Here is a 24052-nt window from a genome sequence, read left to right on the forward strand (position 1 = left end):
AAAGTCACAGACAAAAAAGTCACGTACAAAAAGTCTTAATTTGCATCGATTACCTGTTATTTCAATAACGGCATCACATGTGTCATAAATACGCAAGCTTATTATATTATAAAAATATTTATTTTCCAGCTTACTTTTTTCGAGATCAAAAGATGTCAATTCAATTAAATTTTTCTCAAGTTTTTCGTCTTCTTATGATTGGAAATGATTGTTTTATACGAAAAACTAGTTTTGTTAAAGGCTCTTTAAATAAATCTATACTATCAGAGCTAAAATATCTAGTCCAAAGAGTGAAAGTACTAAAAGTGTATCAAGCCCCCCCCCCCCCCCCCCCAAGTGAGGCAGATTTTGACGAGTGCGGTCAATTTGGGACACACTAGAACCAGAGTACACTGAAGAGGAACTCCAACAAATGAAAGCTACAGAAAATTCCAGAGAGCAGGATATTAAAAACAACCCTCGCCAATTTAACACTTATTGATGTTCATGTACAAAATGTACAGTCATACTATTGCCGGCGGAATGTGTCTGTTGCCACGAATTTACGCTGTTTGATGACGAAATGAAATTGGGTTAATGCGTCACTAAAAATACAGATTTTAGAATAGTTTGTCTAATCCCCGTTGTTCATAATAAGACAACAAATCTTTTAATAATAAAAGGCAAATCACACAATAATTAAATTCAGAATAATGAATGAAATTCAAATTAACATTAATTTCATTATTGTAGTCTAGATCAAGCAGTAATTCATAATGCATCCAACACTATTGGAAATGACGTGATGGGCTGGTTGGATTAGTTAAAAAAAAACTAAAAAGAAACAGAAAAATGGTGGTTTCAATGCACGAAACACAATCACTACACACACATGATATCCAAAAACAAAACATTTTAACATTAGATTTTGGCGAAAAATATGTGTTTAGATAATTCATATAAAATATATAAGTAGAACTAATGCTAAGGACTATGAAAGTATAAAAAACAATAACGGATGTGAAATGAATTTGACACCCACCTTGTTAGAAATATTTTAAAAGAGGTTCAATTGGAAGAATACAGCATACCTGGGGAAATAAAGGGGGGTTTACAAAACATAGAGTGAAGGATAAAAACATAAATTTGAACACCTGAAATTAGAATCTATAGAATGTATATTCACAAAATACACTTTAACAATGAATGACCTATCATATGAACGTCCTAATCAGTAAAGTATGTTTTTGTAGCTGGACATTCCCTTGACTAATGAATTTCTGTTATTCGGTATTATTCATGATGTTGAATGACAATCTGGCATAAGACAGATACTTGACATTACAATGCAATCTTGTTGAAATATGGACGTTGAATGTATTCACAAAATGCCACAAGATGAAATGTCGTGCAGCTACCTCAAGATGAAATGTCGTGTAGCTACCACAAGTTGAATGTTAATTTATGAAGACGAAGACGCTAAAAGTAACAAAGAACTGTCGTGTAAACCATTGATCATGTTATGAAATTATATTATTTTAGACAAATTAACACACGTCGAAATATCCTTTTGAAATGAATCAAAACAAACTGACGACGAAACAATTACCCAAGATTAACGTGGCCTGAAGAAGAAACAAACTTAGTCGGGCATTAATCACTGTTCTCAGATTAAATTGAGAATTTTTAAATTGTGTCTGTCAACGATGACTTTCTGCATTTATCTGCATCAAATACGGTCAGAGTAGGGACGACACTCTGCACACGATGCTTTTGTTTGTCTTATATTATCGGTCAGTTACAGTCACGATATGTATTAAAATACAACATTTACAAGCATGTCATTATATTCATCTACTTGTCAACATCAATATTGAAATTTGCGGTTTGATTAAAACAGAACTACAGAAAAGGATTTTTGTTCGTGAAAACTTTTGAACACGTGCTTCATAAAATCTTATCTTATTCATTACATATTCTTAGTATAGTTATTATTACATAAGAGACACTGGCATGCCATAAACAAATAAAAGTCGCGTTTTTTTTTTTTTCAAAACAATAACATGTAGCTTTAGCAAATAAATAGAAATATGGGCCGGAAATCAGTATCCACGTGTTAACTTTATTCATTCTGTTATAGTTTTATATTATGTCAACAGAAATAGAAAAGTGCACACAATTAAGCAGCTTTATGCTGTAAGATAACGTTTTAAAGTAACCTTTAACTTACTTCTTCTATAACGTTGAACAATTGTCATGATTGTTGACAACACACATAATTGACATTAATGAAATATTAGAGGTAAAACCGGTTGGAGTGCTCAACAAAGATTGTTTATGGAAAACGTGATTGTTGTTGCTTTATTTGAAATGAAACACGACATTAACAGATGTTATCTTCTTTTTGCATATGTTATCTTTTCATTCGACTTTGTGGGGTTTCAAAAAAATTATGTCTAAATATATCAGAGGTAAAAACCGGTTTGGAGTGCCCAAATGATACTGTGCATGGAAAATCGTATTGATGGTGCTTTATTTGAAATGAAACTCGACATCATCAGATTTTCCGTCTTTGTACATAGGTTATCTTTTCAAAGGTCTTTTTGTGAGGTTTCTAAAAATGTTCGGCTGGTTTTTGTAGATACAAGATGTGGGCGCCGATTGCTGATACAAATAATTACATACGAATAAAATGAAATAATATATTATTAAAAATATTTCTGCAAGGCAAATTACCTTAGTTTGTCATCCAAATGCAATAATATGATATGATTTTTTTCTTTTTTAATCTGTGGTTAACATGTCAAATTGTACTATTATAGTATTTACTTATGTATTTCTCTGTCCTGAGTGTTCTTGCATTTATTTGTACTGTATTCCCATCATGTAGTGTTGTCATTTTAGCAGTATATTTAATATTGCGCAAAGTTTGGCTAGCCACAAAACCAGGATCAACCCACCATTTTTTTCATAAAATGTCCTGTACTAAGTCAGGAATATGGCAGTTGTTATCTAATAGTTCGTTTCTATGTATGTTGCATTGTCGTTTGTTTTTTGTTACACGTCAGTGTTCTGTTGTAACGTTGTTTTCCTCTTATAGTTGATGTGTTTTTCTCAGTTTTAGTTTGGAACCCGGATTTGTTTTCTATCAATCGATTTATGACTTTTGAACAGCGGTATACTACTGTTGCCTTCATTTATGTAAAATGCAGCACTCTTGCAGTTGTTTTGTGTTTTTTTTTTTCTGGTCATTTGAATGCCATGTTTATTAAATTCACTGGAAAATGCTGTTTGGTCGGGCAAAATATTATAGTGTGTATTGTAGTTGTTTTTGTTAATGAGGTAAACATTGCTGTTTTAATCGGTCGTTTAAATTATATCTTTTTCAATATCTGTAAAAAAATTTATAATTTGAATACCAAATATTTTAATTGCCACAAATAGTATCACATGATCAATCCATCAATTAAAACAATTATCTTAGATTGATATCGTATTCCATATATTCAGTTGTCAAATATGTATGTTCAAACGTCTTTGCAAAGCATGGCAATTTGTGTAATATTTCTAATTAATTCTGTTTTCTTTAAACCTAATTGCATAGTTTGCACAAATTGGAGTAAATGTCGTCCCATTGCTGTGGGATACATGCATATGTGTAAGTGTGTTATCCATCGAAGTTGAAATAGTTAATTTGTAAAAGAAATATAATTCCTCGGGTAAAGAATTATCTCGGTATACGGTTCTGGATGTACTGTGTTATACTTTTCGAATCAAATGATTAATTTCAAATACATCAAATTATTCTAAGTATGTATCTGTTTTGCCGTTTTTTAGTAGATAGCCTATCACATTTAACAGTAGCTTCCCGATGTTCAAATTTCATTAATTGATTAAGAAGTCAAATCAAAGTTCAAAACACAAACTGGAGAAATCGCATGAATTTAACCGAATGCGTCGATTAATACAGAAGAATTCATTTCATTGTTTTATATAGCATCAATTATTATAAATATTGGAAAGGAATTTTCGGTATAAACTTGCCAGCGCATAGTAGAGAAATGCTTTCAAAAGTTTTTGGTATTCGTACGCAAAGTAAGTGTGTATAAAAAATATGAATTTGTTTTTTTCAAAATGTACAGCTGCTAGTAAAAGCTACGATAATTCTTTACCCGAGAAATTAGTTTTCTTTTACAAATTGACTTTTTCAACTTCGATGGAAAACAAACTTACACATATGCATGTATCCCACATCAATGGAACGAATAAAGGCAACAGTAGTATACCGGTGTTCAAAAGTCATAAATCGATTGAGGAAAAAACAAATCCGAGTTACAAACTAAAACCGAGGGAAACGCATTTACATATGGTATTGTTACTGTCTATATGTTGTCGTTTAGTTGCTGTTTCCTTTGACATTTACACTGCTTCGCTTTTAACCGTATAAACTAATCTCAACATTATCATCCATTGATGATAAATTGTGTCGTATTTGTTGTGTTTATATTGGAAAACACATGTTTAAGTAATTTGATGGTAAAAGTAAGACCAGTTGTGACAGTTTTGTCTGCAAAGATTATAATATAACTAGTATGGCTATGTTATGTTTGTAACAAATCGTGTTTATAATGCCATATCTCAACAGTCACAAACAAGAAATGTTATCTTTAATTTTCCTAATGCTGATTATTACTCTATTAATTATTTACCCTATTTAGAAAAATGAAGTAAAGACTTGTGTATGATTTCCAATCATTTGTCATCATTTAAAAGGTAACTGATGTGCGTGCATTGAGAAGCTTAAATAGATATAAGAAGATGTGGTATGAGTGCCAACTAGACAACTCTCCATCCAAGTCATAATTTGTAACAGACGACAATCACTGAACATCAGGTTCCTGACTTAGGACAGATGCATTTTAAATTAAATTATTAAAAGGTATACATCTAAAAGAAACAGCACTTTTGATGTCCACATAATGTTACTAGTATTATATGTACTAACACTTCTCAATATACATTTAAGGAAAAGACGATTATGCCTCAAATTCAAATATCGACGTATTCTATAAGATTGTCCAAATACATATTAATATTAAGATTTCTATTTTGTTTAAAAAAGAAGAAGATTAGAAGCAGAAGGTGCAAAAGTTATATATTTGTGTTATCATTATACCATATTTACACTCGACTGTTCCTTCGATTCGAATACTTGTATATAGTATATACACTTGCGATATGGCATTCTAAACACGATTCCATTGCAAACATAACATAGCCATACTAGTTATATAATAATCTTTGCAGACAAAACTGTCACCACATTTCTTTGAAATACCTGAACGTATAAGATGTCTGCATGTTGATTTATATTTACGAATGATGTCAATGTACCGATGATAAAATTTAGTAAATGTTTTGACTAGTTTGTGATATCGAAAACCCTGGTGTAATAATATTAAAAAGACAACAACTCTTTTTAATCTTTTAATAATAAAAGGCAAATCACACACTTATTTAATTCAGAATAATGGACGAAATTCAAATTAGCATCACTTTTAAAATTACTAGATTAAGCAGTAATGCATAATGCATCCAACACTATTGGAAATTAAGTGGATTTGTAAAAAAATCTGAATAGAAACAAAAGGAGGGGGATATCAATGCACGAAACACAATCGCTACACACACATGATATTCAAAAATCCAAACATTTTAAAATTAGTTTTTTGAAGAAAAATATGTGTTTGGATAATTGATATGAAATATATAAGTAGAACTAATGCTAAGGACTATAAAAGTATACAAGACATAAACGAATCTGAAATGAATTTATCACCTACCTTTTAAATATATTTTAAAAGAGGTTCAATTTGAAGAATACATCATACCTGGGGAAATACAGGGGGTTACAAAACATTGAGAGAAAAATAAAAAAATAAATTTGAACACCTTAAAATAGATTCTATAGAATGTATATTCAACAAATTAATTTTAGCATTGGATGACCTATCATATGAACGTCCAAGTCATTAAAGTATGTTTCTGTAACTGAACAGTCCCTTGACTAATGAATTTCTGTTATCAATTGTTGCAATATGAACGTTGAATGCATTCACAAAATGTCATTAGATGAAATGTCGTGTTACTACTACTGGTTGGTTGTTCGTTTATGTAGGTGAAGACGCTAAAAGTAACCTAGAACTGTACATATAAACCATTGATTCTGTTATGAAATTATATTATTTCAAAAAAAATAAGCAAACGTCGAAATATCCTTTGAAGTGAATCAAAACAAACTGACGACGAAAAAATCACCCAATATTAACGTGGCCTGATGAAGAAACAAACTTAGTCGTGTATTAATCACTGTTCGCAGATTAAATTGAGAATTTGTAAATTGTACCGTCCGCGATGATTTTCTGCATTTATCAATGTTTATCTGCATCAAATACGGTCAGAGTAGGGACGAGTATCTGCACACGATATTCTGGTTTGTCTTATATACTCGGTCAGTTAAAGTCACGATATGTTTTCAATTACAACATCATTATCATCAAAAAGAACCACAGAAAAGGATTTTTTTCGTGAAAACTATTTGAACACGTGCTTCTATTTTATTACATATTCTAAGTATAGTTATTATACCATAGGACAAACTAGCATGCCATAAAAAAAAAAAACTCGCGGATTTTTTTTTAAATTAGCTTTAGCAAATATATAGAAACATGTGCTGGAAATCAGTATCCACGTGTTATCTTTATTCACACTGCTATAGTTTTATATTATGTCAACATAAATAGAAAAGAAAAGAAACCAACTTTCAAAAGGGCATACAATTAACAAGATTTGTGCTGTAAGATTACGTTTCAACGTGACCTTTAACTCAATTCTACTATAACGCCGATCAATTGTTGACAACACACATAATTGACATCAATGAATATTATAGAGGTAAAACCGGTTGGAGTGCTCAACAAAGATTGTAAATGGCAAACGTGATTGTTGGTGCTTTATTTGTAATGAAACTCGACATCAACAGATGTTCTCTTCTTTTTGCATATATTATCTTTCCATTGGAACTTTTGTGGGGTTTTTAAATTTTTCGTCTGAATATATCAGAGGTAAAACCGGTTTAAGTATTCAACAAAGATTGTTAAGGGAAAACGTGATTGTTGGTGCTTTATTTGTAATGAAACTCGACATCAACAGATGTTCTCTTCTTTTTACATATGTTATCTTTTCATTAGACCTTTTTTTGGGGTTTCTAAAATTTTTCGTCTGGTTTATGTACATACAAGATTGTGCACCGATTGATGATAAAAAAAAATATATACGAATAAGATGAAACAATAAGTTATTGAAAAAATTTCCGCACAGCAAATTAACTTTGTCATGCAAATGCAATAACATGATCTGATTTGTTCTTGTTTATGTAAAATGCAGCACTCTTGCAGTTATTTTGTGTTTTATTTCTAGTCTTTTGAATGCCATGTTTATTAAATTCACTGGAAAATGCTGTTTGGTCGGGCAAAATATTACAGTATGTGTGTTGTAGCTGATTTTGTTAATGAGGTAAACATTGCTGTTTTAATCGGTCGTTTGAATTATATCTTTTTCAATATCTGTACCATTTCTTTATAAATTGAATACCAAATATTCTAATTGCCACAAATAGTATCACATGATCAATCCATCAATTAAAACAATTATATTAGCGTGATATCGTATTCCATGTATTCAGTTGTCAAATATGCATTTTCAAACGTCATTGCAATGCTTGGCAATTTGTGAAATATTTCTAATTCAATCTGTTCTCTTTAAACGTCATTGCATAATTCTCAATAATTGGAGTAAATGTCGTCCCGTTGCTGTGGGATACATGCATTGATGTGAGTTTGTTTTCCATCGAAGTTGAAATAGTTAATTATAAAATTGTAAGAAGAATTATCTCGGTATACGGTCTGGATGTATTATGTGATACTTTATCGAATCAAATGTCTTTGATTAATTTTAAATACAAAGGCATGGGTTTATGTTATTTCACCTTCATCAAATTATTCTAATTATGCATCTGTTGTTCCTTTTTCAGTAAATAGTCTATCATATTTAATGCGTCGCCAATAATTATTAGAGAAAAAATTCTAATAAATAACTTAGTCTATGATTTTCCCAATAAAAGCTTGCAAGTATCGGTTTTAATTTCAAATCTTTTACAACAGTAGATGGAATCCATTTGTGTTTTTTGCAATTTTCTTTTATCGGTCGACAGTTATCTTTTGACTGTTTTGTAATCTCGGTAATACGTTGATATTGCAAATTTCGCATTTCAAATTTGTCAAAAACCGCATTTTTCATGAGTCTTCCGTGTGTGATAAATATAAATTCAAGTTGTAAGCAAACAGCAGTTAATGATGCTAAAAAAAATCATACATTCATTAAGAACATTCAAATCAAGATAAAACACAAAAAAATGAGAGAATCTTATCAACTCTAAATGGAGCTAGATCGGGTGTTTCGGGTAGAGTAAGCATTTCTTGTTATACAAAGGCCACCCGCCATGAAAATCCATATTGAGGGAAATGTCACAATCTGACATCTCATTGGTTCCTTTTGGAATACCGATTGTCTGATGACATATCAATCTACTTAACACAACGAACATGTTATTGATTAAAAAAAGTACATTAATATTAGGATTTTGATTTAAGTGTAATTGTTGTATTACTGTGGATTCATTATTATTCGTTAGATACCAATTTTTGTGGGTTTCGTGGGTACAGGTGAACCACGAATTCAAATGTTTAGCGAATACCAAATGTTCTATAGGCTTTGTCTGTAGAGATAGTCAATACCACGAAATAAATATCCACGAAAATGCAAGCTTTCCTCAATCTACGAAAATTGATACACGAGAAAATAAATGAATCCAACAGTAATCAGTGTTGTTTGTCACAAAGACAAATATTTCTTTACAAAAAACAAGGAATGTGTATCTATGATTTTTCTAACACTGGTATCAAAGATACAAAATAATAATCATCACCAACAAAAGTTTTGTGTAGCTTTAAAGAAATAAGAGATGTGCAGTTTTTACTGTTTAACATACATTTAAAGATTTTTATGTTTCGCCCCAGTTGGCCAACATCGACCCTTTTTATTTTAATTTACAAAAATTATTATTTGTATTTATCTATATATCCTGATGCTTTCCTCTTTCAACTTTATTTTTTCTTCTTCATTTTAGCCCTATATTCCCGGATAGATAGAATGATCCCTATATTTTGTGTACGTCGAGACCATTTTTCATCATACGCATTCAATATTTTCGTGTTCTATTTTTATCATCTTATTACAGTAAAACCTGTATAAACCGGCCGGCTATGGGACTGTGAAAAGGGGCCGGTTTGGACAGTGGGTCGGTTTATTCAGGTTTCTGTTATTGACTTGTGACGTCAGATATCTTGCATGTAAAAGTTCTGTCTCATTCTAAATTGTAAACTAATAAATAGAAATATCGTAATAAACTATTTATTAAAAGTTATGTCATGATTTCTGTGAAGACATTGTGACATGGACATTACAAGTGTTCCTGTCTTTCACCATTTAACTACGCATGATCATTGTTTTGAGTCTTTGCATTCATTGGCTTTAGAAATTTCAGAAATTTTGGTTGTCCTCCGATTTTTTTTACATATTTTCGTATGTCAAATCGACCTCGGTAACATCATTGTCTGACTCGTCAGTTTCAGTTTCATTTTAAGTTCTTCTTTTCATTTGCATCATAATCCTCGCATTGTTTGAATTGTTCGACGAGAGTTTCGTTTTACTTCCATCGTTCATTTCCTATGTTGGTATAGCCAATTAAAAAGCAAGAATTTTAACAAACAAAATTTCATCATGATCGAAATATTGTCGCACAATGTACGATATCCATAAACTCGACAATGGAATGTCGTCATCAGGGTCTTTTTCATTATCAGGTCATTTGTTTCGGGGTTCAATACAGGGAACCCAGCATTTTGAAAACACGATGTAAATTTCTTACTCCGGGATTTGAAAATTTATTAGAGTTACAAGTTAAGTTCTATCAGAGATATATTCGGCGTTTGTTTTAGTTTATTTTAATTAAAACTTAATACTGCTTTAATAATAAAGCTCAATGAGTCTACTGTAGGTTCATGGTTTAACACCTTGCTAATTGATTATCCTGAAAAACTATCTTGTATAAACAAATATGTTTTGATTGCATGTCGGTTTTGACAGGTAATTGTTAATGTAATTAAGAGTATTGGGACTGCATAATAAGACTGGAATTCGGAATACACAGTGTTCAGTTTACAAGGAGTTTTTTTACAAAGACTTTAAAGGGGAAAAATGAAACTTCTATTTTCGGCCGGAATAGACAGGAATTATGTTTATTCAGGGTCCAGTTTACCCAGGTTTGACTGTAACACATTCAATTAGCTGCAGAAGATCTAATTTGCTTTTTAAAAAAAAGGGTAACCAGTTTTGGATTGGCAGAAGTGGGAGTGTGTTTGAATAGACTGATACAATGCTCTCGGCTAGATATCATGTTCAAACATTACAAGTGAGTTTACATCGTTAAGGTTATACATGTAAGAGTTAGATATCAATTGTCTAGTAGTTCAGCAGACCAATACATTTATTGTATTGTACTTTATAAATAAATGAAAGGATACCAAGGGGGAACAAATCAAATGTTAAAGTTAAAGTAGGACATTAAGCATAGTGTCCCCAATACGCAATCGAATGAAGATTAACAAAACACCGTATCATTCTATACAATTTTAACATACATAGCGTCTGCAATCATGAAATGTATCAAATCAAAACATAATTAATACACATCTCCCTCAACGACAAAGTACACGTATAACATACAATTAGACTTAAATCACGTATACCCAATTTGTCTACATTGTATAGTTAAGCAAAACTTTTTTGATGGATTCACGTTGCTTTTACAAACATGTACCTCTATCTCACTTAGTAAATATAGATGTAGGGTTCAAAATTCATTTCAATCCTCCTTTGAATGTAGACAACTAAGATAAATCGGGTGCCTTCTGTCATCTTGGATAGTGAAATAGCAGAAGACAATCGATTTAAGCATTTAATGAAATATGCAAATATTTAGAGAGGAGTGTTATTCATTTGTAAGAATGTTCACCTAAATGATTACAATTATGCGTTTTATATATTTGTTTTCGACCTTGTTTAACACATTTTTTGTATGATTCATTGTTTTCAATTTTGCCATATAAGGGAAGATTACTCAAACAGTCTGACTTTAAAAAAGAAATATGTACTAATTTACCTATTTTATTTTGTAGCATGAAAACGAGTCTTTCACGTGTCATTTTTATTTTCTAAAAACATATTAGAAGAGTTTTCTTTTGATATCTTATCTTTCTTTTTTTTTTCTCTCTCCAAAAAACTAGTCTTGTTAGATATAATCGTTACAAAATCTGACTATTTCGCACACACTTTACTAAAAATATTCTCAAGATCAGAACTTCGTATTCTTAAATATAAAAACATCATGATATAAACTTTTGGCAAATTAGTAAAAAAAAAAATCTATTGATTTTAATGTAGACCCCCTCCCTCTATCAACCTTAATCTACATATTTATTCAAGTAAATAAATGACATCTCAAAGAACTTACAAAAAAAACGGACACGTTGACCCGATATACATATGTTATCATTTCTTTGGTTCTGGAACTAAGCTTCCTTTTACCCTTGAAGTCTTTATAAAATTGGAAAGTTAGTATACATAGAATGTTGACAACCTTATTGAACGTTAACATTAAAGTTTTTTAGGCGTTTTAATTGAAAAAACAGCTGACATAGGATTGCAATTTAGGAAAATATTACACCTTTTACCTAATTTTTTTCAGTAGGATCTATACTTGTTCTTTGTAATAACAATTTGACTATTTCGTGATTTCCTCCACGAACAGCAGCGTGTAAAAGAGTATCACCGTTCTCAAAAAGAAAGGTGTCATTGTTCACAGCAAACTCATTCGTGGGTGTTAAATAGTCATAATGAGAATGTTCACACGTTATCTCTTTTACATTAAAATTTGAGGTCAGCTTTCAGAGAACGTTTGCTTTGAAATGCTACGGAATACCTTTTTGCCGAATCGACAAGAGGCCAAGATGTTTTTCTTTGTGTTTCTAGTTAAGTCAAAGATTTATTATATCACTTTCACCCTGCAACTTTTGTCAGAATTTGGAAACATAGAGAGTCATCCTAGCACCCACCACAAGTAGCCAGATTTTTGTCTGATAAAGTCAATTTGGTTTGATAAAGTCTTAATCCAATGAATGTCCTGCAATATAAGTCGATGTAGATAAGAATTGAAAATTTGAACTTCCACTTAGTATGCTATATAGGGAAACTCATTTGGCTTTGCAACATGGCCACCCTCAAAGAGTTGTCACAAATGTTCTTTAACAGGCAGAGAGCGTAACATTCTCTCAGCACAAGAATAACGGATTGCATGTCCCCATTATAACGAGACGTGGCAACGAATTCATTTATTCCGTACATCAACATTGATGCCCCACTTGTTCAACGGTGTTACTGCCGGTCGGGAAGAAGAACACAAACAAACAATATTTCTAACACCAAGTCATCCTTTGGGTCTCAGTTGATTTTTTTTATTCACATGTTAATAATTTAGACAACTAATTTAGATCTGGTTTCTTCTGTCATCTTGGATTGTGAAATAGCAGAAATCGATTTAAGCATTTATTGAAATATGCAAATATTTGAGAGGAGTGTAAATCTTTTGTAAGAATGTTCACCTAAATAATTACAATTATCCGCTTTCTATATTTGTTGTCGACTTTGTTTGACAAAAATATAAAACTCCAAAAATCTTGAACCACACACTTTTAAATTAAATTCACTGAACAATACTGGTTGGTCGGACAAAATATTACAGTATATGTATTGTAGGTTCTTTTGTTATTGAGGTAAACATTGCTGTTTAACTCGGTCGTTTGATTTATATCTTTTCAATATCTGTACCTTTTTCTTTATAATTTGAATACGAATTATTTCAATTGCCACGAACAGTATCACATGAACAATCCATCAATAAAAACAATTATCTTAGCTTGATATCGTATTCCATGCATTTAGTTGTCAAATATGAATTTTCAAACGTCATTGCAATGCATGGTAATTTGTGTTATATTTCTATTTTTGTCTGTTCTCTTTCAACGCCTTTGCTTAATTCGCACAAATTGGAGTAAATGTCGTCCCATTGCTGTGGGATACATGCATATGTGTAAGTGTGTTATCCATCGAAGTTGAAATAGTTAATTTGTAAAAGAAAACTAATTCCTTGGGTAAATAATTATCTCGGTATACGGTCAGGATTTACTGTATTATACTTTTCGAATTAAATGATTAATTTCAAATACAAATGCATGGGTTTATGTTATTTCACCTTCATTAAATTATTGTAATTATGTATCTGTTTTGCCCATTTTTATACCATAGCCTATCATAATTAACAGAAACTTCCCGATGTTCAAATTTAATTTATTGATTAAGAACACAAATCAAAGTTACAAAACACAAACTGGAGAAATCGCATGAACTTAACCGAATGCGTCAAACAATACAGAAGAATTCATTTCATTGTTTTATATAGCATCAATTATTTTTAATATTGGAAAGGAATTCCCGGTATACACTTGCCAGCGCATAGTAAACAGGGGCGGATCCAGGATTTTGGAAAGGAGGGGCGTAGAAGATTAAGTTTTTTAAAACATTTTTCTAAAACTAATTCCTAAATTTTGAGGCAATTACCCCCAAAATCAATCCAAGCCTTCCCTTTGTGGTATGGTACCTTGCAGTACAATTTCAGAGAAATCCATACACTTGAAAACTTGAAAAAAATTTTTGACCTTTTCCTGAAATGTATATTTTATAGTTAAAGTGTAAAGGTTGGACATTTTTGATGCCGTATTCTCCCCATTTATTGTCTATTATAAAATGATTGGATGGATCCAAAGCTATGTACTAATATATTTGATGTGGGATTTGTCAGTAAAAAATGGACATAGAAAATTCTCGTTTGTTGTATGGTTAGTTAGCATAACCTCACAGATTTCTTGTGGTAAACAAGATATACGGCTATTCAATGAAATTTACAATACGACCGACACGTAGAAAGACAAGCAAGCAATTTATATCCAAATGTTTAGTTGAAATGTTTCACCCAACTGGCAAGGGAAGTGAGGGGTTCCAAATCAACCATAGGCTACGAATGAGCTTAAATGACAATGAAGTTGTGAATGACGGTCGACAAATGGATACAAAAAGACCACACCCAGCAGGTAGGTTGCAGTCGGGCCTTGAAAAAAGTATTCAGTATAACAGTTCGGCGAAACAGACATTCTGGTCAGATATGGGATTTACATGCAACCCCCTCCCCCCCAAAAAAAAAATCAAATCAAATGGTCCGTACCTTAGACTTTAAATCTATCTAGAGCTTACTGACTGGGGATTATTCGGCAATGTTATTAATGGTCTTGGGCGTGTGGGGTTGAACATTTTTTCGTAGGTAACGTAGGTAACCAATATTGCTGTGGAACTTTTTTTTCGCGAGAGTGTACTAGAGTATTACTTTCTGTTGGGTGGAATTGTGAAATAGAAGTCAATACGTTCTTGATCAATCCTTTGTCGCTTTGAAGGCGTCATGCTTGTCATCCTCAGCCCAAGCAATGTGTTACTGTAATTTGAATATCAAAATAACTGAGCGACGTTTTTTCGACGTACTGGTCAACTCCACCGTAGCGAATCACATGACTTTGACATAATCAATAATATATTACAGTAAATACGAGCGAAAAATATCTTTATAAGTAAAGAATTGTCGCATAAAAATTAAATACACGGGAAATTGCACAGTTCACGAAGTATAGTCTGATTAATAATTTTACCAAAAAAAACAAAAAAATAGTGCAAGCAAAGGGGGGGGGGGCGTACGCCCTCTACGCCCCCTCTGGATCCGCCACTGGTAAAGAAAAAGAAATGTTTTAAAAATGTTTAGCTATTCATAAGCAACGTAAGTCATGTAAGTGTGCATAAAGATAGTGAAATTTATTTTGTCATTTTCTGTACAGCTGTTAGTAGGAGCGAAACTTGATGTGAAGATAATCTCGTAAGTATAATTTCCCAAAATTGCATTTTACGCAGACCTATCTTTCAGCAAATGCGTTTTTGTGTATAGGAGATGGCAGACAAACCAAAATACATGAAAAAAAGAACCCATATATGGTGATTACAGAAGACTGTACATCGTAGCAAATAAGTTATATGACTGTTCTGTGTTAAAGTACATGGACAGCTATGAAAAGACTACATACAAGTATTCAAATTGAAGGTGCAGTCGAGTGTAAATATGGTATAATGATAACACAAATATATCACTTCTGCATTTTCTGCTTCTTATCTTCTTTTTTATTTAAACATAATAGAAATCTTAATATTAATATGTATTTGGAAAATTTTATAGAATACGTAGCAATCTTTTGAATTTGAGGCATAAACCTTTTTTCCTTAAATGTATATTGGGAAGAGTTGGTACCTATAATAATAGTAACATTATGTGGACATCAAAAGGCTGTTTCTTTTAGATGTAACCTTATAATAATTTACTTTATAATAAACCTGTCCTAAGTCAGGAACCTGATGTTCGGTGATTGTCGTTTGTTGATGGGGTTCATAAGTGTTTCGCGTTTCTCTTTTTTTATATAGATTAGACCGTTGGTTTTACTGTTTGAATGGTTTTACACTAGTCATTGTTGGGGCCCTTTATAGCTTGCTGTTCGGTGTGAGCCGAGGCTCCATGTTACAGGCCTTACTTTGACCTATAATGGTTTACTATTACAAATTGTGACTTAAATGGAGAGTTGTCTCATTGGCACTCATACCACATTTTCTTATATCTATTTAAGCTTCGCAATGCACGCACACCAGTTACCTTTTAAATGATGACAAATAATTGGAAATCATACACAAGTATTTACTTCATTTTTCTAAATAAGGCAATTAATTAATAGAGTAATAATCAGCATTAGGAAAATCAAAGATAACATTCCTTGTTTGTGACTGTTGAGATATGGCATTATAAACACGATTCCATTACAAACATGATTCCATTACAAACATTACATAGCCATACTAGTTATATTCTAATTTTTGCAGACAAAACTGTCACCACTGGTCTTACTTTTACCATCAAATTACTTAAACATGTGTTTTCCAATATAAACACAACAAATACGACACAATTCATCATTAATGAATGATAATGTTGAGATTAGTTTACACGATTAAAATTGAAGCAGTGTATATGTCAATGAAACAGCAACTAAACAACAACATATTGACAGTAACAATACCATATGTCAAACTTAAAATTGGGCAATATTTCCAAGCTAATTGTTTAGTCAAATCATAATAAATTTCACAGGTAAGGCAATCAAAGATATACCACAGAAACATACGCCTAAAAACGATCAACATAAACACATGTGACTTGGGACATATATTTTACAGGTTGCTGATTTGAAACAGATACACAGAAATATGGCGATGTTAAGTTGTTATTTCAGATCTCTACCCTTCAAGTTTTGCTTTATTCTCGATCCGTGAAAAAAAGAGTATAATAACAAATCCGTTAAAGAAATAGAACTTCACTCAAATATAATGGTTTAGTACAGATGTTTAATAAAATGACAATACTTGACGTAATTTACCTATCGTAACATACCTCGGTCTATAACATCGAAGTATGACATATACATTGCATGAAAATTCAAAAAAGAATCTGAAATAACACTTTAAAAAGAAGCAGAAAATACAAAACCGACAATACAATGGATAAAACTAAATCAAACGACAACATTTAGAACTCTACATAAAAATTTAAGACTGAGCATCACGAATACCTCTAAAGTGTAGCCTGATCCACATACTTGAACATTAATTTTCCATTTGTAGCAAAACTTCATTTTCACCTAGGAAATCGTACTAAATAAGAGAAGATTCGTTCAGATTTTATTAAACACAATTTGTGCAGCTGGTTGTTATGTCTTATCAAGAAAAATGTACCTAACAAGGTCAAATGGTTAGATATACACCAGAGGTCTTTTGACGCATTGCAGCATGCAACTTGTAAAGATTCAGTTTTGAGAAGCCTTGACTAAAATAGAAAAATTATTTTACAGACAGATGCTTCACAGTTTGGTCTCGGTGCTGATTTGGAGCAGGAATTTGAAGATGGCAGACATTCAGTTATTTTTATCAGTAGGAAGCTTCGTGGTGCAGAATGTAACTATCCAGTCATCGAAAAGGAATGTTATGCTATTGTGTGGGCGGTAGAGACATTGAGGGTATATTTTGAGGGTAGTGAATTTACCATTTTCAGTGACCATGCACCTTTGCAGTGGCTTTACAGGATGAAAACCAGCAACCAGCGTTTACTTCGCTGGAGTTTATTTTCACAAGAGCTTAGGTACACGATTACACAGGGATCTAGCAGTAGATGCGCTTTCTAGGTGCGACGAAGTTTGACCCCTGAGCAGTTATTAGCTTCTGATGTGTATATTTTGTATCTATGTATATATTGAGGTATCAATTTCAGATTAATTTTGGAAGTTCGTTGTTGTTGGCTGGACTGAATCATAGTTTAGTCTTCTAAAGGGGGACGTATGTGACGAACTGTGTTATGTAATGTTTATTCTTTATTAATTATTATTCATAAATTGTAATTCATGGAATGTAGCTCACTATCTTACAGTCATGGCTTATAACGGTATGTATAAATTGCAACCTGATTTACACCCCACTCATTAATTTACGCGCCAGGTAAATCATGTGACAGGTGGCACATGGTTTTTTATACAGGTAAAGTGGTTAGGCAGAGCACACCTAGATTTTGATGTGAACAGACGTTTAGTCTGCTGCAGTTCAGTAATATATTTGGTGATACCTCAAAATTGTCGGTTCAGGATATGGAGTTTCACAGGACAATATAATGAATTTGCTCGGGGGTTTGACCATGCAGTTTTATGCTCAGTTTTGAAGCGACAATAGTTAGACAACGTACGTCCCATTTATTGACACAGATCTTCCCAAATACAAGGTTTAGCTTAACGTATCATACAACAGCCAGTATTTATGTTATGTTGCAGAAATTATGTATTTTGCGTATACAGAAGTTGTTTTTAGCTTAACCTGAAGTTGGTGTTTGATATACCGGAAGTTGGTGTACATTGTTTGATAGTTCTGTTTTATTTGAGAAACCGGAAGATAAAGGTTATATCCTAGATCTTGACCACAAACAGAGTGTATGGTAGTAGCTGTAATGAAACATTTTGCTGATTTGTTTTAATTTTTACAAGTAACATTTTTGTTGTGTGTATTATGTTTGAATTGTGACTTTTGTTTGTTTGTAATCATACTTTCATTTGCATGTACATTTATTTGTGTTCATTTCCATGTTGTAATTGTGTTAAGTTTTGTTTGATTTTGTTCAGTTCAGTTTTAGTAAAATATTTATTTTTACTTTTGTTTCATTGAATGTTGGCCAACTGACAATCCGATTATCCTACGTCTTTACAAACAACAGACAATTCATTATACCATAAGAGCACCAAATCAATCAATGTATCAATCAAGTAGGTAAAGGGCACCTCTAAAACAGCCTCCACGTCAAAGATTAAATAAGATGCCAATCAAAACTATTGACAACCAATTCCGTATCAAAATCAGCCTCAAACATCATTTCGTAGATGTTTTGACTACAATGGGTTTTGTTAAAATAGGGTCCAATGACCAGTTAATGGTATCGTTTGATATCTGTGTAACACAATCCAATTTTTTTTCTAAAGTTTGTATATCTACTATGAGAATGCAACCACAATAGCAATCTGGGCCTGTTTTAATTTCTGCTTTGAACAGGACACACATTGTTGAAAACAGTTGTTCAAATCGTGAAAATCGAGAGAGAAAAAACACTATATAAACTCTTTGTTACAAATATGCATGAATGTCTAAACCCAGTTAATTTTTTTGTGAAATTAAAATTAAACTACTTCTGAACACTTTTTCGACGATATACGCTATCAATGAAAAAAAAAAATATTACACCAGCTTAAAGACATCGAATGATCTAAGGAACAGTTTTTGTTAAAAAAAAAAGTGTTTATCTTGAATTAAAGATTCATTACATTCATTTTAATAAAAGTAACAGTATGTTTTGCTAGGGTTTACATAAATCCATGAACTCCTCGAAAAACGATCAGAAATGTGTGTGTTAGTTTTTAATACGCATGGCTGCATCTACATTATTTATCGGAACCACTCAAATAATTTAAGAACAAGTTTTTTTCTAATAGATAGATGTTTAATCAAAAATCGAAAAACATAAATCCACTGTTCCACCTTAAATTATATATAAACCAATTCAAATCAAAGAGATATTCAATTTGATTTATCATGTTAACCAAAAGCTGGTTTGTCAGACAAACAAAAACAAAAAAAAAAGATAAAAAATTAAATTTTAACCAAATAGTAATGTGTTTGCAATCAATTTAGAGATATCAGAGATATACGCGTTAATGTAATACCGGAAATGGCTCGCCTGTTAAATCCCATCTTTATAGTACATGGCAAGCTAATAAACAAGAAATTCAAAGGCAGGAACTTCTTCTTGAATAGAATATAACAGACGAACCCACTAGCGAGCATATGTTAAAGAGACAACATCTTGATATTACGTATTGCTTTTCGTTCACTTAATAAATCAATCATTTTTCAGCAGCATCCCCTGCCTCTTATAGATAATGTATTTGATGCTTTAGGAAAATTTAATGCCGAAATTTATTCAGGACCTGATTTGACAATAGCTTATTATCAGATGCCAATGGACGAAGACTTTCAGCCTTTATTACCATGATAAATTATATCAATTCACGACTTCCGGTAGCATGAAGGTTGCATGAAGTGGTGTTTTTCTACTCTTTACCTTTTTATTGAAAAAACTAGCTAATAAGTCTGTGTAAGTTATGAGTAGGTCTTGAAATAGAAACAATAGATGATCCAGAAACAACTCTGTCTGTTTTAGGAACATATATATTATATAAACAAATCTTTAATTGCTACAAACATTTTTTTTTAAAGAGAATTCGAGAAGACCGAAATCCAATTCCGGTGTAAACATAGGTTAGTGGTCGGAGTCAAATTCGACAGTCGATAGTACATTTTGCGAATTATATAGATACGGCTGATAACCATGGACACTAGGGCACACAAAAGATATGAGACATTTATACAACTGTATGAATCAAAGTATGTGTCCGAATACTTTTGAAGTTTGCACCTTAATTAGAAGTGTAAAAACTTGCCATATTGGACTCATATGAAAGATAATTGATCGAATATTCCCAAAAAATAAAATTTTAAGATAATTCGGGTTTTTGTAGGCCACGTGATATCTTTCCAAAAGTCACTAGTTACATTTTTGTCTAAAACGTGTTCATTCAACATGTTAAAGCCGAGCCCAATCAAGCTAAAAGGAAAAAAGGTGGGCGGGGTAGCATCTGGGTACATACTATCTTTTGAAACTTACATAAAAATGAGTGGGACAATGGGGAAAGTTTCAATGAGACACCAACCCGACAAAAGAGCAGAAAACAGCCGAAGGCCATCAATGGGTTTTCAACACAACGAGAAAATCCCGCACCCGAAGGAGGGTTTCAGCTTGCCCCTAACAAACATGTATACTAGTTAAGTGAAATTGATGTCATACTTAACTCCAAAACATATCAGTAAACAAATATTAAAAAAACATACAAGACTACAAACAGAAATATAAGTTTTTCTGTATGTAATTGGTTTTCTTTTTTAAAATAGACAGTAAAATAAGGTTAAATTAAATTTCAACTTCGTTAAAAATATTTCAGGATATTGAAGCGGTTTTAGTAACTTTTTCAATAATTTCTGTAAAAAATTATAAGAATTGTTAGCGCACCTTAGGTTTCTAATTGCGCTGGTACACTAGAAATTACATTTTTTACTAGTGTACAAGTTATTTCTATTGTTCTGACATTTGTCTTCCAAAGTCCACTGCACAGTTGTTAAAAATAAACTTTTTTACCCCCCTAAAAAAAACCAAAAAAAAACAGTATTCTTTGCAGTATTTTTTTCAGTAAGAGGTATATCGACCATCAACAGATAATAATGAAAGTTTGAATCACATTTAGTCACAAAGCGGGTATTATGAAGATAAATTTGCGCCCTTTACCACATCTGTACGTTAAAGAATTTCGATGATACAAGAGTTATTGTAAAAAATGTTTTCAAACTTGCCTCATATGTAAGCTGTACCGGTGGGAAAAGGAAAGGGTTAACTAATTGGCTTAACTCTTTTCCTTTATGGCATTTTATACATTTACTCATCGGAAAGATACTACAAAAGTTCAATTGAATACTGCATTCGCACTAAAGGTTATACACTTGCCATTCTCTAATCTTAATGTATAATTAAGATAGCTGTAAAGATGTGTGAAAATCCAAGTTGATTTGAAAAAGTTATAGAATAGTTAAAGGTGACTATCTGAATTTAATCAGAACTGAAAATTCTAGCTTTTTTTTACCTATTAATTAAATCCTTTAATCTGACAGCAGAGAATCAAATTACCAAATAACCTGGAATTTTGTAGGATCAATATATAATTGAGGTAGATGGGACGATTCAGACCAGTCTAGACTAAATTTAAAGGTTAAGACTGATCGACTGATTGTCATAGACGATTTTATGATCATAACACTTCACACGGTGCAAGTTTACGACGGATTGAAATCCATGAATCTCATACCTTATTCCTTTGATTTGGATCTATATTTGATATTTCAAGTAACAATTCGACCAATTCGAGTTCTCCTCTTCTAGCAGCTTTGTGTAAGACATTGTTTTCATCCTGAAAAATAAATCTTATTATATTACCAGTACTTACACAAAAGGTAAAACATTCATGAGCCTCACATATCTTCTGTAAAAGACAACATTTAATAACAAAGAAGTTACAGATAAGATAATTGAGATATTTTTTTTTCTTAATATTTTTTTATAAAAGTAACCTGTATAAATTAAATGAAATTATGTTAGTAATAATTTGTGGACATTCAACTTGATTGTTTCCAATTGAAGATGATCCCACCTGACTCTTTCTTTATAAAACCACCACTGTCTACCATCTACTGAGTTTGAAAGAATCAGATAATGTAGATGCCTTTGATTTCTTCTTGGTTACTGTAAGTCCTTTTTCCTCTTCGGTATTTCGTTTTTTTATAAGGTGGAAACACATACTGATGTGTGAACACTGGGTCTGACATTGTCTGAGCCGTTTAAGCAACGATTGAAAATCATCTCAAGCAGTACAATACATACCTCATATACTCTTCTTGGATCTATAGTTGTTCTTCCTAATAACAGTTTGACTATTTCGAAATGTTCTGCTTCTGCCGCTATGTCAAATGCAGTGTTCCCATCCTAGAAATAATAAGGATCATAATAAAACAACTCTTTCTAATATCATAATAACAAAAGGCAAATCACACAATAATTTTATTCAGAATAATGAATGAAATTCAAATTAACGTCACTTTTATAATTCAGTCTAGATCAAGCAGTAATGCATAATGCATCCAACACTATTGGAAATTAACGGGATGGGCTGGTTGAATTTGTAAAAAAAAACCTGAAAAGAAACAAAAGAATAGGGTGTCAATGCATGAAACACAATCACTACACACACATGATATCCAAAAACCAAACATTTTAAAATCAGTTTTTGACGAAAAATATGTATTGGATAATTGATATCAAATATATAAGTAGAACTAATCCTAAGGACTATAAAAGTATACAAATCATAAACGGATCTGAAATGAATTTGACACTTACCTTGTTAAAATTATTTTAAAAGAGGTTCAATTGGAAGAATACAGCATAAATGGGGAAATAAATGGGGGTTACAAAACATTGAGTGAATAATAAAAACATAAATTTGAACACCTTCAATTAGATTCTGTGGAATGTATATTCAACAAATAAATTTTGAAAATGAATGACCTATTATATGAACGTACCAATTCATTAAAGTGTGTTTCTGTAGCTGAACATTCCCTTGACTAATGAATTTCTGTTATTGAAATCTTGAAATTGCGGTTTGATTAACAAAGAACCACAGAAAAGGATTTTTTTCGTGAAAACTTTTTGAACACGTGGTTATAAAAACCTGATCTATTTTATTACATATTTTACGTTTAGTTAGAATTACATAGGACAAACTGATATGTCATAAACAAATAAAATAAACGAAAACTGTAAGATATGTTATTTATATTCATAAAATCCACCTGAATCACAAAGAGTTCATTAATGTTGTTAAACTAAATTGGTTTCATTTAACACTTACTACAACAATATTTCACTTTCTTAACAGACAACTATTAAAAATACATAAATGTACAAGTTTGTTTAGTCTCAGTAAATATAACATAGGTAATTGTTGTTCGTTCTCAATTACATAAGCTCCATATTTAGTTTTTGTAGAAAAAGTTCGCCAAATTTCACTTGATATTGTTTGAATCAAAGTACTATGTTAAGTAGAATGCTAGGGGAAGTGCATGTATTCGTTTAATCAGTTTACAGGTGTGGCCTGTTACTTCTTCTGTATTCCCAGTGGATTTCATCCATGTATATATTTTTTTTGAAAGTTTCTGTTTTAGCCTAATTGAATCCGAAAAAAATAAAAGATTCCCCTGATATAGTACTTGTGTACGTCTGGACATTGTTTTATCCATTGTTTTCAATATTTTCGTGATACCTTTTTGTTTTCATCTTTGTAACGCTCTCAGTTAGGGCCAACAAATATTATTTTCTACTTTGAAAAACGTTTCACCAGTTTTAAATCTAAACTTGTAGGATTGTTCAAAAGCGGATTGAAAACAT

General features: G+C 31.8%; 1 long non-coding RNA gene across 1 annotated transcript in view; it reads right to left on the reverse strand.

The window, feature by feature from the left end:
• LOC127711999 (uncharacterized) overlaps positions 1-22009 on the reverse strand; it is a 70652-nt gene extending 48643 nt beyond the window's left edge. Inside the window, exon 1 of the long non-coding RNA XR_007986921.1 lies at positions 21915-22009. This is a non-coding gene — a long non-coding RNA (uncharacterized LOC127711999). The remainder of the gene's footprint in view (positions 1-21914) is intronic.
• Between the last annotated feature and the right edge of the window lie 2043 nt (positions 22010-24052).

The sequence above is a fragment of the Mytilus californianus genome, unplaced genomic scaffold, assembly GCF_021869535.1.
Source record: "Mytilus californianus isolate M0D057914Y unplaced genomic scaffold, xbMytCali1.0.p SCAF_8, whole genome shotgun sequence".
NCBI lineage: Eukaryota > Metazoa > Mollusca > Bivalvia > Mytilida > Mytilidae > Mytilus > Mytilus californianus.